Below are 14,675 nucleotides of genomic sequence, written 5' to 3' on the forward strand. Positions count from 1 at the left end.
GCTTTGTGCGTTGGGTTGAAAACAACTTGGCACTTAGCTGTGCGTTGCTGTTTCACGTGTCGGTCGCTTTCGCAGATAATATTCTGGATTAGCATTTGGATCTCTTTGGTCTAATCTGCTGTACCTTGTGGTGTTACTGCTCACACGTCCTGCCTGAGCTGCACAGTTGCTTCGTGCCTTCTGTCAAATAGCACGCCTTGCTTAGACTTGGCTTTGTGGGAGATCTGTAGATTTTTTTAACTTGGAAAGATGAGGGTTTTTTCCACTGTAATTCATAAAATATTAAACTCAGCAGCAGCGGTAGTAGTAGACTTCAGAGTGTAAGAAACCTGCGGTCAAAGCAAAGAACAGCTTCACAGGACAGAGGTCAGCCTGCTACCAGTAGCTTTTTTTTTGTGGGCTGGAAAACATGAGGCAGCTTACTAATTAACAGCATAACGAGCTGTATGGTGAAGATAGCAGTCTAGGGACCTGAAGGCTATGAGTGACAACTTGCACTGTATGTGTGAGTGGCAATCTAGCACACTCAACTTTCTACACGTCTGAACAGAGTGCAATGGCTGTAGGAGCTGCTGGAGTTGGCCTGTCCAGCAGATCCATCCTACAGAAAATTTTCTGTGAGGTCTGAGATAAAAGGAACAGTTCTAGGGGAAGCCAACAAATCTAGCCTCAAGCTAAATACCAGGAAAAGCTTCAAGGTCCCTTGAGATGAGGTTCTGGACTTGTCCAGCGCAGCTGAATTCATAGGCCCACTTGCACAACAGAATGAGCCATGTGCCAAAATCTTCAAGTCTCATGGCTCTTGGCTACCTCCAGCACCTGGCAGGATGCCTGGGTGAGATACCAGTGTCTCCTTAAAGGTCCTGGTGGGCTGGGCTGGGCGTGTGACTGCTTCCCAGACTGATCTGTGACTGCACCACCACTGCCCTGACTCCCCAGTGGTGAAACCTTTTTAATGGTGGTAGGTGACCCGCAGATGAGTTGTGTGGGACTGAAGAGCCACCCGGTGGCTGTCTCCCACAGCCCCACTGCTAGCCAGGATCGTTCTGCAGCAGGCTGGTCTGGACAGTGGTCAACAGCTGACCAAAATTCTGCTTACTGGTCCGAGCAGGCTGTGACCAAAGTGGTGTAACCTCATCTCACGTATAGGTGGAAGATGTTACGCAGTTCCTGACCTCTGGTTCTGCGTAATTGCCAGGCTTGCTACAGTCCACAGATTTATTTTGAGAGCCACATCCTTTTTGCTGTTGTAATCTTATTTTGAAGATTATACCAATTTACTTTCTGCTTAGTAGCCTAATGAGCTGTTTCTGTAGACAAGCTGCTGGTTCTGCTTGGCATTAGAGATGGCTCGTTTGCTGTAGGCTTCTCAAATCAAAATGAGTGTTAGATAAGTGGGTACTCTCTTTGGAAAAGCCTGGTCTGAGTAGCTGGAAAGTTTACAGAGACGCTGCTGCCACTCAGACTGTGCAATGTTCATTACTGATGGGAGGTAGCAAGGCTTATGTCAGACTTGCGTTAACTTCTTGTGAACAAATCTGTACTCCTGCAGTTTATATTGTGGTTCCATCTGCAGAAAAAAAACTTTTCCTTTGTATTTTTTAAAAGTTCCTTTTTTTCTGCATGTCGGAAGACCCCAGTATAAAGAGCTACACTTCTATTACATTGCAGATTTTGCGAAGTGACTCGGATTGTATCCTCATGGAATAAACTTCATGTGGACACTTCGTATGTCTCAATTGTAAATGTGACTAAATTGGGCGTTGTCAGAAAAGGGATCAGAACAGCTCTTCTGTTTAGAAACCCTCTGTTTGGGCAGTTGTGTGTGTTCTGTAACAGTGTGATTCCAGTGTAAAACATTGTTTTTTTGAATAGTGACTTACTGTGGATATTCTTCAGGACCCTCTTTAGGTGAGCAGAGGAATGTCTGAGCCACATAAAGGATGGGCAGCCCTGGCATTTCAACTGAGAGATGTTTGTGCCTGCAGGACCCTCCTGGCAGACCACTTGCCTCCGTGTCCTTTTCCTTTCTGCAGCGGCTTGGTCCATGGTGTGGCTGAGCTGGGGCACAGTGCGGGGCTGGTCCCTCTCTGCTCGTCCCGTCCCTCCATGTGCTGACCCCACAGCGAGCTGGGACTGAGGAGGGGGTGGGCATGGTGGCCAGTGGATGGCAGCACGCACTGATGCCTGCCCTGCTTGGCTGTAGTTCTGCTGCGTCCAGGTCTCCTCCTCTCTGCATGCTTCAGTCCTCAGCAGCCTTCATCTCATGCCATTGTAATCACCCAAAGAAAAAAACTTCTCATTGGAGCCCATTTATTACAACCCGTGACAGGTGCAAGGCGCGCTTTGTGGTGGGTCAGGTGGAGGTGCAACACTGGCTTAAAAAGATTCTCCGCTCCAGGTTCCTTTCTCTTGCCTCTGCTCTGGCTCAAAGAAGGTGTTGCAGAAAGGATGGGAAGGTGCCCCTGCTCAGGCCTGTGGGACCGACGGTACCACCCACCCCTGCAATTTAGTGGGTGTTGGCTTCTGCCTGTGAAACGCAGCAGGTTGGAGAAACTTTTTGCAGTGACAGTGCAGAAAGTGTTCCCAGCTCATCTGTAGTCTCTCGTTTTACAAACAAAACAAAACCCTGTACTCCCTGTTGCCCATGATCTCAAGGGAATAACTCATTCTTTTTTTTTTCTCCCTCCATGTATCCCCTCTCCACACCCACCTCTGTCTTTAGAATTTAATAAAGTGGGTGACTCAGTACTAAATAAAGCCTGCTTCCGGCATCATCTGCTTGTGGCTCATTTCCTGAAGCTGACATCAGTGGAGCCTCTGATTTCCTTATGAAATAGTAAGACATGAGATATCCTTTCCACAGTGTTCTGGGCATACTTGCTGACTTCTCTGGTGATTGCATGCCCCCCTGCTCTAAGCCGTGAAGAGCTAGTTAGTTAATTAGCGTGCTGAGCTCTGCTGGAGCACAGGGTAGATTGGGCAAGTCCTCAGATTTGCTTTACGCTGCAAAATCACACTCTAGTTTGCAAGCATTTTAAAAATACAGACAAACTTTCAGACCCTACTGCATATGCAGGTTTTTATTAAATAAGCATGAGCCTGACTAATGTCTTGCTTTCTTCCTGGTGACAGGCTTGTTGAAAGAGTAGCTCAGAAAGCTTTTAAGTGGGAAATCTCGCAAAGACAGATTTTCTTTCTTTAAAGAGACTAATAAATTGAAGAGTTAAGGTCAAATACTTGCTCCTTGGTTGTCAAATCCTTCTACAGATGTTTACTTGATGGAATGTACTTTGCAGTTGGTCAGCGTCTGAAGGTGAAGGCAAGAAGTGCATAAAACCTGTTTGTGTTTAAAAAGCACAGGAGAGAGTGCTTCTGTCCATTTGTGCATAACTTCATTAAAATCTTTGTCTTTAAAGAGAGTGGACAGAACTGTGGGAGGGGAGAGTCTGGTGCTTAGTAAATGGTCACTGGTCCCAGTCCAAATGAGAAGGTGGCTGACCATCAACTTTGCTCTCTAAACCCCCCTGACTTGCAAAGAGTGGTGTTTTCTGTTTGACAGAATAAACTATATAGGTTACGTGGCTCCTCTTCCAACTAGTTACTCTTTTTGCCCTTTCTCCTCCCTCTCTTTCGAAGGAGGGGGATGCTCTTGAAAATGCTTGGTATGCTGAGCAGCTGTTCAGTGGTAAAAAAGACAAAGAATGCAAGATGTGTGAGTGTACTGCTGCAGGGCAGGTGACTGAGGCTGAAAAGTTTCTCTTAAATAATCCTGGCCTTTCCTGTCACTTGTTACTTGTCCTCCTGTTTCCCCAGCTCACACCACTCCCCTACAGCACCAGAGCAGGCGAGGGCCAGGCTGGGGCAGGAGGCTGAGCTGTGTTTGCTGCTCCTGGAGGCCTGCAGGGTGGCGAGAGCAGGGGCGGCGGGTGCAGCATCGCTGGGTGGGCGTGTGTGGGGGCCACGGCAGCGCAGAAGGGGCCGTCAGTGGGTGTTAATGCTCTGCTGGACTGGTGTAACATAGAGGTGCTGGGAAGGGGGGTGCACCATGTCCTACAGCACCTGGCTGGAGGGCAGAGCGGAGCCCAGCAAACTGCTTTTTGAAGCAGGAGGTGGAGGTGCCCTCGTTCAAAACACTTCCCCAGAAGTGGTTGGCGGTTCTCGTATAGTTTCCAGTATTATCATAGCATCTCCTGGCATTGCTGGCTAGGGCTAGAAAAGGGTTCTTCTGGAGGGGGCTGGAGAGCCTGGTGTCCAGGAGCAGGTGGTGGTGCTTGCTGGCGAGAGCTGTGGGGTCACCTACCCTGCTGTAGCCGAAGGCCACCACGTGGCACCATTCCTTCCTTCCCCAGGGCATTAACAGGGCAGGGGATGAGGGGAGAGGAGGAGAGAGGGGAGAGGTGACTCCTGGGCTACTCTCTCTGTTGCCTCATCACCTGGCAGGCAGCGGCTGCTCCTGCAGCTCTGTCTGAGTAACCTCTGGAGGGCGAATACGTGTTAGTGGCCTCCCAGCGAAACTTGGCAGCTGGAGCCGGGGAGGAGACGCGTCCTTGCGCAACGATGCGCTGGAGGGATCCTGTCCCCGGTGTGTCAGCACCTCCCTGCAATTGAAGGGCATTCTTGCTGCTGGTGACGTCCTTTGCTGTTGACCCTGATAGCACCGCTGTCCTCCTTCCTGTGTGTGGGTTTCGGTCTGTGGTCCCGGCACAATTCATGCCTCTCTGCATCCCTTCTGGACACAAGTAGTGCCGGCAAACCAACCGGGGCAGAAGGGGAGGAAGGTCTTCACCTTAATGAATCCTCTTGCTCCAGCCACATATTTTAATGAGAGAATGGTTGATTATTTTTTTTTTTTGGTGTGTTGTGGTCGGGTTCCTCTGCAATGAGATGTATTCTCCTGGGTTGCTGGCAGTGTTGAGGGAAGGGCTCCTCGTCCCATGTGTGCCCCTTGCTGGGGCATGGGTGCCTTCCGCCTCGTGCAGGAGAGTGGATGCCTCGTCACCTGATCAGAGCAACCTCTGAGCCACCTCAGGCATATCCTGTGCTTCCCTAAAAGGCTTTCTTAGGGAGGAAGAGGAAAATACGCTGGTGCACTGGGCTGACCGTAAAACTCCTATTTTGGAAGAGCACAGGGAGCCGCGTTTGCCCAGCCACGCTGGAGGAAGCGGGCTGGGAGCGGCGGGGAGCTGTGCTGGGGCGTGCCACGGCGAGGAGTGGCGCTGGCGCTGCCGAAGAACTATTTTGGGTTTGCGTGTAATTGCAGGTTGCACCAACGAGGCTGGGTTTGGAGATATTTAGGGAGCTGAGTGCTTTTAAAGCTGCAGAAAAACTGGCTGCCGCTGATCCTCTACAACCGTGGAGGGTGGGTGTGTTTCATGCACACCCGCTGAGCGCAACTTCGACTTCTCCTCACCCTGGAGCCACTGAGCATCTGTGTTGGCTGAGGACAGTGGGTGGCGATGCCCTTTCCCTCCTCGGCAAAGGGAACAGTGGCAGTTAGCAGCCCCATAGGGTGCATTACTCCTACCTGGAAAAGAGAATAAGTAGAGGTTTAAAGCCCCATGGGCTGGTGGCTTTTAGTTGTCTGCCTCTGCAGCGTGGGTCTGACACCTACAAACCTGCAGGTGCTGCTTTTCTCTCCCAGCGACGCTCTTGCCAGAGGCAAGGGGAGGAGGTTTTTCTTTTCCCTCCCCAGATCAGGCATTGCTCCTATCAAGCCCTGAAGGAGCAAGGACAGAGCTGTCACAGAAGAAATCACAGTCTAGTTTGGGAGCTGAGTTTTTGCATGCTGTCTCTAAGACCAGTAAAGCCCCAAAGCCTGAAACTTCCTAAAACTCAGTGTGAGTTTTTATTGTGTGGTGTGTTTGCACATAAAAACAGAGAGGGACTAAACTTCCTGAAATGAATATATTCACTTTTTGTTGCGTGGTTGCCCCAGGACTTCACAGGCTCTGTTGCTGTTGTGGGTCAGACAAACTCCTTACACCCAGGGACCAACGCGATGCTGAACCCAGCTGCTGATGCAAGTGGGAGCAGCGTTGAAGCTGCTCTTCCCAAATCCCATCTGATGCGCAGGCAACCTGATCCCAGTGGAGTGCAAAAGTGCTTTTCAAGCCAACTTCTTTCTTTCTAAGTTGCAGCTGCAGTTCTGGGCTTAAAAAACTCTATTTTGGTTTTCATTATATTTACCATCCTGAGGAAGCTGGCAGGTTGTGGGTTTGGGGTTGGGTTTTTTTGTTGTTTTTTTTAAACCTCTTTTGAAAATTTACAGCTGGAAGCTAAATTTTAAGGTGATGCCCAAGAAATGGGACCAGGCAATGACTCACTTTCCTGGCTGATGTAATTAAAAAAAAAAAAAAGGAAAGAAAAACAATGAGCCTATTGGTCAAGTATTTTTAATTTTTCTAATGGTCACGAGTTCTTCAAATTCTTTACTAATTCAAGTATTCTGCTTATTGGTAAGTGATGTCCTCTCCTTTTCACTATAGGAGGGCTCAGGCATTGTGGATTTATCAGGAAAGGAAACTTCTGAAATATGTAGTTATTCTTTGGAAATCTCTCTTACCCTTTTTTGGTGATTTATTCTGTTCCTGTATGTTGGATCAGCTAAAAAAGAAGTGCACATTTCTGTTGCTTGTCTTTTTGGTTGGTAGCAGATGTCCGTATTTTCCTCTGGAGCAGACTGGGATTAATTGTTGAGGTAATGCAATATATTGCTATGTGGACCAGCTTGGTATTTACCACCCATTTAGACCACATCTGTTTGTTTCGTTGTTTGTTTTGGTTTTGTCTTTATTGTTGGGTATTTTATTTGGTTGTGGGTTTTTTGTTGTTTTGGTTTTGTCTGGAGGAACAGTGGGGTGAAATAGTAGGCACCATCCTACAGAATATGGGCTGAGGACGAACAGATCTGGCTTCTCATTGCTCTGTAAACTTCTGGTGGTCTTAAGGCTGGTCTTAAAGCTTTCCACAAAATGAGTGCTTCGAACAAAATACAAGCTCTGTGTTGCTATTTGACTGGACAAGCCGAGACTAATCTGTAATAACAACGATACATTTTTTAGTGATGAATATATATTAATATAAGTATGTGCGTATTTGTGCATATGTACGTAATGCATGTATATGTATAATTTATACTAAGCTATAAAGATTTTTATGTAAAATATAAGTAATAATAAGAATATACATATAAATGCACACAGTTTTATATTTTCTTCATATACAGATATATAAGAAAAATATATAAAGAAAATTATTTGCTTACCTAAAAGCTTTATAAAAGCTTTATACCTTCATATAAATTATACGCATAGATTTAATATATACACATATATACGGGGTACATACATGCATATAAAATACAATATTTTGCTTACCTAAAAGCTTCATATCTTAGTGCCTTCCGCTCCCAGGTGCCGGGCACTAAAGGAATAAAAGCCAGTTAGGGGCGGGGGGTTGCCCCCTTCCCCGTTGCCTGTTTATGGGATGCTCCGTGCCACCCTGGGGCTCTCGGGCAGCGCCTGCCCGAGCGCCCATTGGGCGGCGGGTGGGCGGGCGGCAGCGGCGCTGGGCTTTCCAGCTCTGTGCCGTGGGCGTGGGAGACGCTGCCGCGCTCGCATGAGTTGCTGCTGCCGGGAGAGGAGGCGAGGTAAGGGAGGCTCGCTGCGGGCTGGCGCCAGAGCTGCGCTGCTGCTCGGGCATCTGGCTGCCGAGCCGCGAGCACGCGCCGGGAGCTTGCTGTCCTGCGGCTGCTTGTGTTGCTTTTTCTTCGGCGGTTTTGTCCTCCGCAAAATGTGTAGCGACCGCTAATGCTGTAGCGGATAAAATAGCTCTAGTCGGAATCAAGAAGATTAATTGCGAGTCTTGATCTGATTTAAAGTCATTATTTATCTGCGTACCTGACTGAACCGCACGTGCAAACAGAGCAGCGGCGGGTGCTGTGACAGACTTGGTATCTCGGAGTATTTTGTTTCTGAGTGCTGAGGGTGTGTCTTCCCAGAAATCTCAGTCTGGGGCACGTCTTTCCCAGCTGTAGTCTGCACCAGGCTTTGAAACAACAGAACTGCTTAAACTTGCATGTTAGCCTTAAATATTTAAACGTTTGTCTTGCAGAAATTGAGGAGCTTTGAATACTCTGGGGAAATTGCTGTTGGCTGCTGGCTTTGGTGGCTACCTAACTTCCAGGGTCTGTCGCCAGGAGAGGCTGGGCTCTGGGCTGCTGTGCTGCTGTTCAGACGGGAAGTGGCATGTGGCATCGCAGGTTGGCAGGAGTTTGTTTCCAAACTGACGAGTTTATCTCGCCTGCTGTGTTTTCTGGCAGACGGACTGTGCTTGATGCTGGAAGCTGGGATTGACCGTCTCCAAAAGCTGACTAAAACACTTTTGTACCCCAAGCACACCAGCATACTAAGCACCTTTTGAAATGCTGAATTGTTTATGGTGGGAAAATGTGGACTTAACATGTTTGGAAATCTTCGCCTGTAAAACACATCTAGAGCTGCTTCTTCATTGCCTGGTTTTGTTTATACTGAATGTGTTGCTCTGAGGTATCATTTAGCTTGATTTTACTCTTCCCTGGCGTTTCTTCTGCAAAACATTTGGCTGTGAGGAGTGGTTTTGTCAGCTGGAGGACTGTCCCACCCTCTTGAAGGTGGGGTGAGGCCAGGTGCTGCACAGGGCACGGAGCTGCTTCCCCTCCACCTCTGTCCTGCGTGTGCTGGGTGCTGCCAGAGCTTCTGGACCCAGGGAGGAGGCGGCAGAGCCACGCATGGGGACCCAGAGAGAAATCAATGCTGGGTACATCTTGGAGAGCCTGCCTGGCTGTGAGATCTGCTAATCTGGGTGCGTTTTGCAGAGATGAGTGCTTGTCCAAGAGCAGAGCTAGCCTGATCTGAGTATGGGTGTGTGGCTGGTGAGTTTGGTACCTTTGCTCCCTCTCTCTCCTCCCTGTAGTAATTTACATTGTAGAGGAGAAGTGCAGGGAACACCCTGCTGTCAGAGTAAACTGAATTTCACTATCATGGCAACCTCCTGGGAGGCAAAGAGAGCAGCTCTCTTCTGCTCTTCCAGGCTTTTCACATTAATCTTTGAGATTGTTTCTGCTTTTGTTAAGGGTAGATAGGATCTTCAGCATCTCCTCTAGAGAAAATAAGCATTGAATTTACAGCTTTTTCCACTTCCAAAAGCCACTAGAACAGCTATACAGCAAAACTGATTTATTACCGTCTAGCATTGTTTCTTGCTATGAATCAAATTACTTTGACTTCTTTCCCTTTCTCCCAAGTACTTTTAAAACAAGATTATGAGTAGCAGGGGAAGGATGGAGAAAGGTTTTTCTCATTTTATCAGTAGCTCTTTCTAGTAAGAGATCACTTAGGTGAAATTCCTAGTGTGGGTTGTGGTTTTTTTTTTTTTTGAGACTTTTGAAACAGAAACATAATCCCATGTTCAAGCTATGGTTTGTAGTTTCAGCATTCATTGTCATGCTTCTCTCCGAATGATCATTATCCGCCGAATGGGCAGCAGTCTTGGGCTGCTGGGATTTCAGTCCTGGCTGTGCAGTCTCAGGACAGCTGTTTACTTCCAAGCTGAAAAAACAGTCTGCAAAATCACTTGACTATGGCTGTACCTTTTGAAAGACTGCACGAAACCCACCCTCCCAAAATTAATTGCTGAAACTCCCTATTGTCCAGTTCACCGGGGATCGGCAACGTCACACTGGGCGTTTGGCTTGCGGAAGCTTGTTTGCTGGCATGGAATAAGCAGTGACTGTGCTGTGATTTAATTTAGGGATTGGGTTGATTTCTCTGCCTGGACAGGCAGGAAGCCTAACAGGCAGACTGAGTAACACTTCTTTTAATCACGGAATGTTTTTTTATCAGCAACTTCACCTGCCAAGCAAAGGTGCTGCCTGGGAATGGAAGCTGTAGTGGCTGTTACTTACCGAACGTGGGAGAAGCTCCTGAGTCATGCAGCTTTTGGGGGCTGAGGACCCCAGTTTGGGGGTGTGTGATGCTGCAATGGCCCTTGGTAAAAGCAGGGAGCTGTTACAGAAATCATATGAATCAAGCATCTGCCGTGACTTTTCAAGAGGAGGAAAGTCTTTGGGCCAGAGAGCAATGTCCTGCACGGTGCTCAGTGGGCACATCCCTCATGCACAGTGGGGCTGGAGGTGCTGGGGGAATGGAGGAAGGTCTGGGCTGTGTGGCCATGACTCCCTTGTATCTGTGAAGAGCCTTATCCAGCTGCTGTGGGCCAGGGCACAGCCTGAGGTCTGAGGCCACCTTTGTAAGGAACTGGGCTGCGTTAGGGCTGAATATTGGGAAATGGAAGGATACATGCCTAAAGCATGTCAGGGGTAAACTGCAGGTCTCAGCAAGCAGGTCCCATTCTTTTCTGAAAGGAAGTTTGCACTGATTCATCCTTGTGATTCTTATACCTCCTTGCTCATACAGGTGGGGAATCTGGTAGCTTTTCCACTGTTGCTCTGGGGGTCCCATCGTAAAATGAGGGCTGCCTTAAGTTTTGTTGTGAGTGGGTGCTAAGAGGTGGGTCCTCAAAGTCTTTTATGGCTAAGAAAGAGAATAGGCAGAAGGAAGTGTTTTAATACTCTGCTTTATTTGGTGAACAGCACAAGAATAAGGATTACTATGAGCATAAGAATTTCCTGAGAGGCTAGCATGACTTTTCTGTGCCAGAGCCAGGAATTTAAAATTAAGCCTTCTGAGTCTCAGTCCATTAGCAGACATGTGACCCCTGCCATCCCCTTTGCATTTAGGTTTGAATTCAATCTGATGAATTGTTCTTGCTTTTGCAAGTTCCAGGCAGAATGAGTTTTCTCTTCCTTTCTTCCTTTCCTGAGAGGCCTTGAAAGGATTACCTGTTTCATGCTGTAATAACTAGTTATTGGGGAACATCATTCCACTTCCACTGATGCGAACACATCATTGTAATTCAAAGTAAGTTAAACTGATCTAGTGGGCTACAGTCTTGACAGTACACTAATCCTGGAGCAGCTGCTCTGCTGAAAACAGAGGTGTACCGAAGTGCAACGTTTTGGGGGAGCATTTGGCAAACAGGCTTTGAAGGACTGATTCGCTGGTGCCTCAGGCAGTTCTTTATCTGGTTTCTACTGTGCCCTGCAGATTCCAAGTGCTCTGTAGATAACAGTAATGGACTTGAGGCTGTGAGGCAGCCTGTGTGCTGTAGCTGGGAGCCTGTGGTGTGGTGGGGGTGAGCAAAGGCAAGCCAGTGAGGTCTGGCAGGCAGCTGCTGTCCTCCTTGAAAATGAGCACAACCCCTGCATTGATCATCTATCTGACCCACGTGGTCTTTCATGTCAGGAGCCTATAGGGCGGAGTGTAGGTCTGTGGGAAACTTTATGCTTCTCCCTTTCATTGCAGTCCTAAACACAGTTTGAATTGTCTGACAGTCCAACCTCCTGGCAAATGCTGTCTCGTGGGGTTGGACCTCCAAACTCACAGCAAATGCTGTCTCATGGGAGTAAGCCTCCATCCATTGACCCTGCTCCAGGATTGCAGGTCCCCCTTGGTGTGCATCAGGCAGCTCAGGCTTGTAGTCCTTCAGGGCTGGATGGGGCTGTGCTGGAGGGATGGCCTCAAAGGCTGGGAAAGCTTTTTTTCTTCCCACGTGCAGCTGGAGTGGGGAGGTTACTGACTTCTGCCCTCCCATCCAGCCTTTGGGCAGCTGGGTGCCATGTGGTTGAGCATCACCAGGTTCTTGCTGTCTTTCTGCTGGTCTGTATCTCATGCACAGAAATTTGTGTACTCAAATCCATGCAAATTTCTGTGTTGTTTCCCCAGCTTTCAGTATTTCAGATGCTGTCTTGAAAGGTGTGGCTTTCCTGCTCCCTGGGCTTTTAGCAAGGGGCTAATTCCTATTTTGATGCTGTAAGTGGATATCTGCCATGCTGAATCGGGGTTTCTTATGGGTACCAGCTGCAGCTCATTCTGGATTGGGGTGCTGATGGTGCTGACCCTGTCTGGGCTTGGCTGCACTCCAGAAAGTCTCCTTTGCTGTGCTGGAGTGTGTGTGAATTGGCTAGTGGCCTCAGCAGTCATTTTTAAAAGGATTTACGAGGATCAAAACTAGTGAATCTACTTCTATCCTGTAGGGAGAGAAGAGACTTTGACCAGTTTGCAAAAACTGAGGGATCAGGCTGTCCAGGTTAAGGAAAACCAGCTTGCTCCAGTTGTTCCCTTACAGCTGGGGCGACCTGGCTTCTGTGCAACATGGGTCCCCACTGGGCATCTGCCTAGGCGCTGTGCAGAAAATTCTCTGGCATCATTCTTGCCAGATCTAGCTTGGAGAAGTTTGTTTTTTAACCTGGACCTGTTGGAGGAAAGTGTGTATCTGGAGGTGAGTGTCCCATAGACACGTCTCCAAATCCAGAGAGAGCTGCTGTCAAGCCAAGGGTGGTGCTGAACGCCAGTGTGCATCTCTGCTCCTGATGGATTTGACAGATTTTCCCTACAGCGGCAGGGAGTTGTGTAACAACGGGAGCAAAGTCTTTGCATCCGCTCCCAGATGAAAATAAACTTAGTGGGAAGCGTGTCTCTCCCAGCGTGCTCGTTAGAGGAATTTGAAAGAATAAAAGCAGACCTGCAAAAAGGACACTTGCTGCTGTAGAGATGTACTAAACAACACCCGGAGGTAAGCTTTGTACAGAGGTGGGAAGAAGTGAGCCTTAGGGTGCCCCACGCAGTGGCAATTGCTGCCTGTGGTCTTTTGTCCTCCTGCAGTGCAGGGAGTGTCTGCACAGCAGCTGGCGGGGCACAAAACCAGGACAGACAAGTCGAAAGGACTTGATGTGCTGCGTGTAAAGGCAGTGTCCTGAGCAAGCTGGAGAACTGAGGGGTGGGAGGTAATCAATTAAAACAACTGGACGAGCTTAGATAGATTCAGTTATAAAATTGAATCTCCGTGGGGTTACTTCTTGGCCTGTTGAGGTGAGTTGCTTGGTGCTATGCATGAACGAAGAGAGCTGTGTTCATCGTGAAATAAAGCCTAGTATGGGTATTTTGGCTGAAACTTCTTGCAAAAGGAGCCGGGGGGAACTGGGGTGAGGGAAGCATAGGAATACGGATGGCCACGCCATCCTCTGATGCTGCAGCCCTGTCTGCAGAGCAGGGAGGAAGAGGATGGTGAGCAACAGGAAGCCTGGGGGCCAGATCCTACATCAGCTGAGTCACCAGGATTCTCTCCAAATTAGTGAGGCTGCTGCATGTGCTGCAAGCCCAGGGGGTCTGGCACTTGCATAGGGCTGCAGGGTGTACCCAGTGCCTGGCTGTCTGGTACGTTATTCCTAAAGCAATACTGATATTTGTTGGATTAGTGGTCAAAGACGTGCAAGTTTTGAAGTATTTTTAATTTGCTAATGCTGACTGACTTGCCTTGTCGTGTCTGGAGCCTTTGTCATGAAGTGACAGCAAAACCACAGGTTCCTCTGAAAAGAGGAATATACATTGGGTGAGTCACTGTTCCAAGACAAGTCCTATCTCCTTTCTTTCTTTTTTTTCTTCCTTAAATTGGATGGAAAAAGGACATATTAATACCTTTTTGTTGACACTTGAATGTGTCTCTGCATTTGCTTGTTTGAGTAAATAAACTGATACTGTTAATCAGTCAGTTGTGGAGATATTAGAATGGGGTGGGGCAGGGAAAGACGGGGTGGCTCAGTTTTCAAACTAGTGTAGAGCTGCTAAGAAAGCAAATTCTTCCATTTGGATCAGAAGCAAATTCCAGCTCTGTTTCTGTTGGAAGTGCTTGACTTGCTGTCGGGAAATATTTGGTTGCAGTGTCCTTTTAAAAATGGAATTAATCCTTCACTTTTTAAGATGTGCAAACTACTGTTTTGTGGTTTTTTTTAATTATTTTCCTTCCCGCTAATCCTCTGCACAGGCTGCAGCTTCCAATGCTTCCCTCCTGGGACTGTCTGGGGACCTTCTGCATGGACAGGATTGCTGTCTGAGCAGTTAATCCACCCAGAAGTCCTGGTGAGCTCCTGGAACTTGTGTCTGATGTCCGCACTGCGAGTGCGGAGTGCCAAAGTGGAGGCATGCCTCTGATGGAGCATCCTCACAGCTCATCTCCAGGTGGCTTACAGCTGTGAAAACACAGGGGCTGGGGCAACTTTATTTGACCTGCCAGTATTGCAGTTCTGTCTGGAGAGCAAATAAACTGACCCCAATGCGCTGACTCTGGTGTGTTTAGAAGCTATGAAGCTTGTTTACACAGAAACTTGATACAACTCCTATCTGGGAAGGGAGTTGATATTAGAAAACCTGAGACACACTTAAAGCAGCTCTCATCTCTAGCAAAAACTGAGGTCTTCAAAGTGCATAAATGGGCTGCACGCCTGCTGGCCATGTGCTTCTGTGAAGCTGCTTTAATGCATCCCGGCAGCAGGGAGCTCTTCTTTCCTGATGGAGGGATGAAGGCAGGAGTGAAGGGATGTTGAGCAGGAATTACTTCCTTATACGCTCTGTTTCTGTGCACATTGACCAATGGGCCTTCTGTCACCAGGGTGTGTAGTGAGTGTGGGATCACTAGCTTCTGTCATCTTTTTTTCTCTTTCTCTCTTCCTCCCTCTAAAATGGGTCTTTAAGCAGAGTTTGTCTCCGGCCATCATCGCGTGCCCTACAGAGGCTCTT

At 48.1% G+C, this 14,675-nt stretch overlaps 1 protein-coding gene across 5 annotated transcripts in view; it reads left to right on the forward strand.

Annotated features, from left to right (window-relative positions):
- PLS3 (plastin 3) overlaps nt 1–14,675 on the forward strand; it is a 50,560-nt gene that overhangs the window by 11,294 nt on the left and 24,591 nt on the right. Inside the window, exon 1 of one of the 5 annotated variants that reach the window (XM_048076134.2) lies at nt 6,501–6,700. The exons of 3 other annotated variants lie outside the window; for them this stretch is intronic. The gene's annotated coding sequence lies outside the window, so the exon portion shown is untranslated. Of the gene's footprint in view, nt 1–6,500; nt 6,701–7,594; nt 7,652–14,675 lie in introns of those variants that run through there. One more of the 5 variants, XM_013183326.3, reaches the window with a different exon arrangement.

The sequence above is a fragment of the Anser cygnoides genome, chromosome 13 (genome assembly GCF_040182565.1).
Source record: "Anser cygnoides isolate HZ-2024a breed goose chromosome 13, Taihu_goose_T2T_genome, whole genome shotgun sequence".
Taxonomy (NCBI): domain Eukaryota; kingdom Metazoa; phylum Chordata; class Aves; order Anseriformes; family Anatidae; genus Anser; species Anser cygnoides.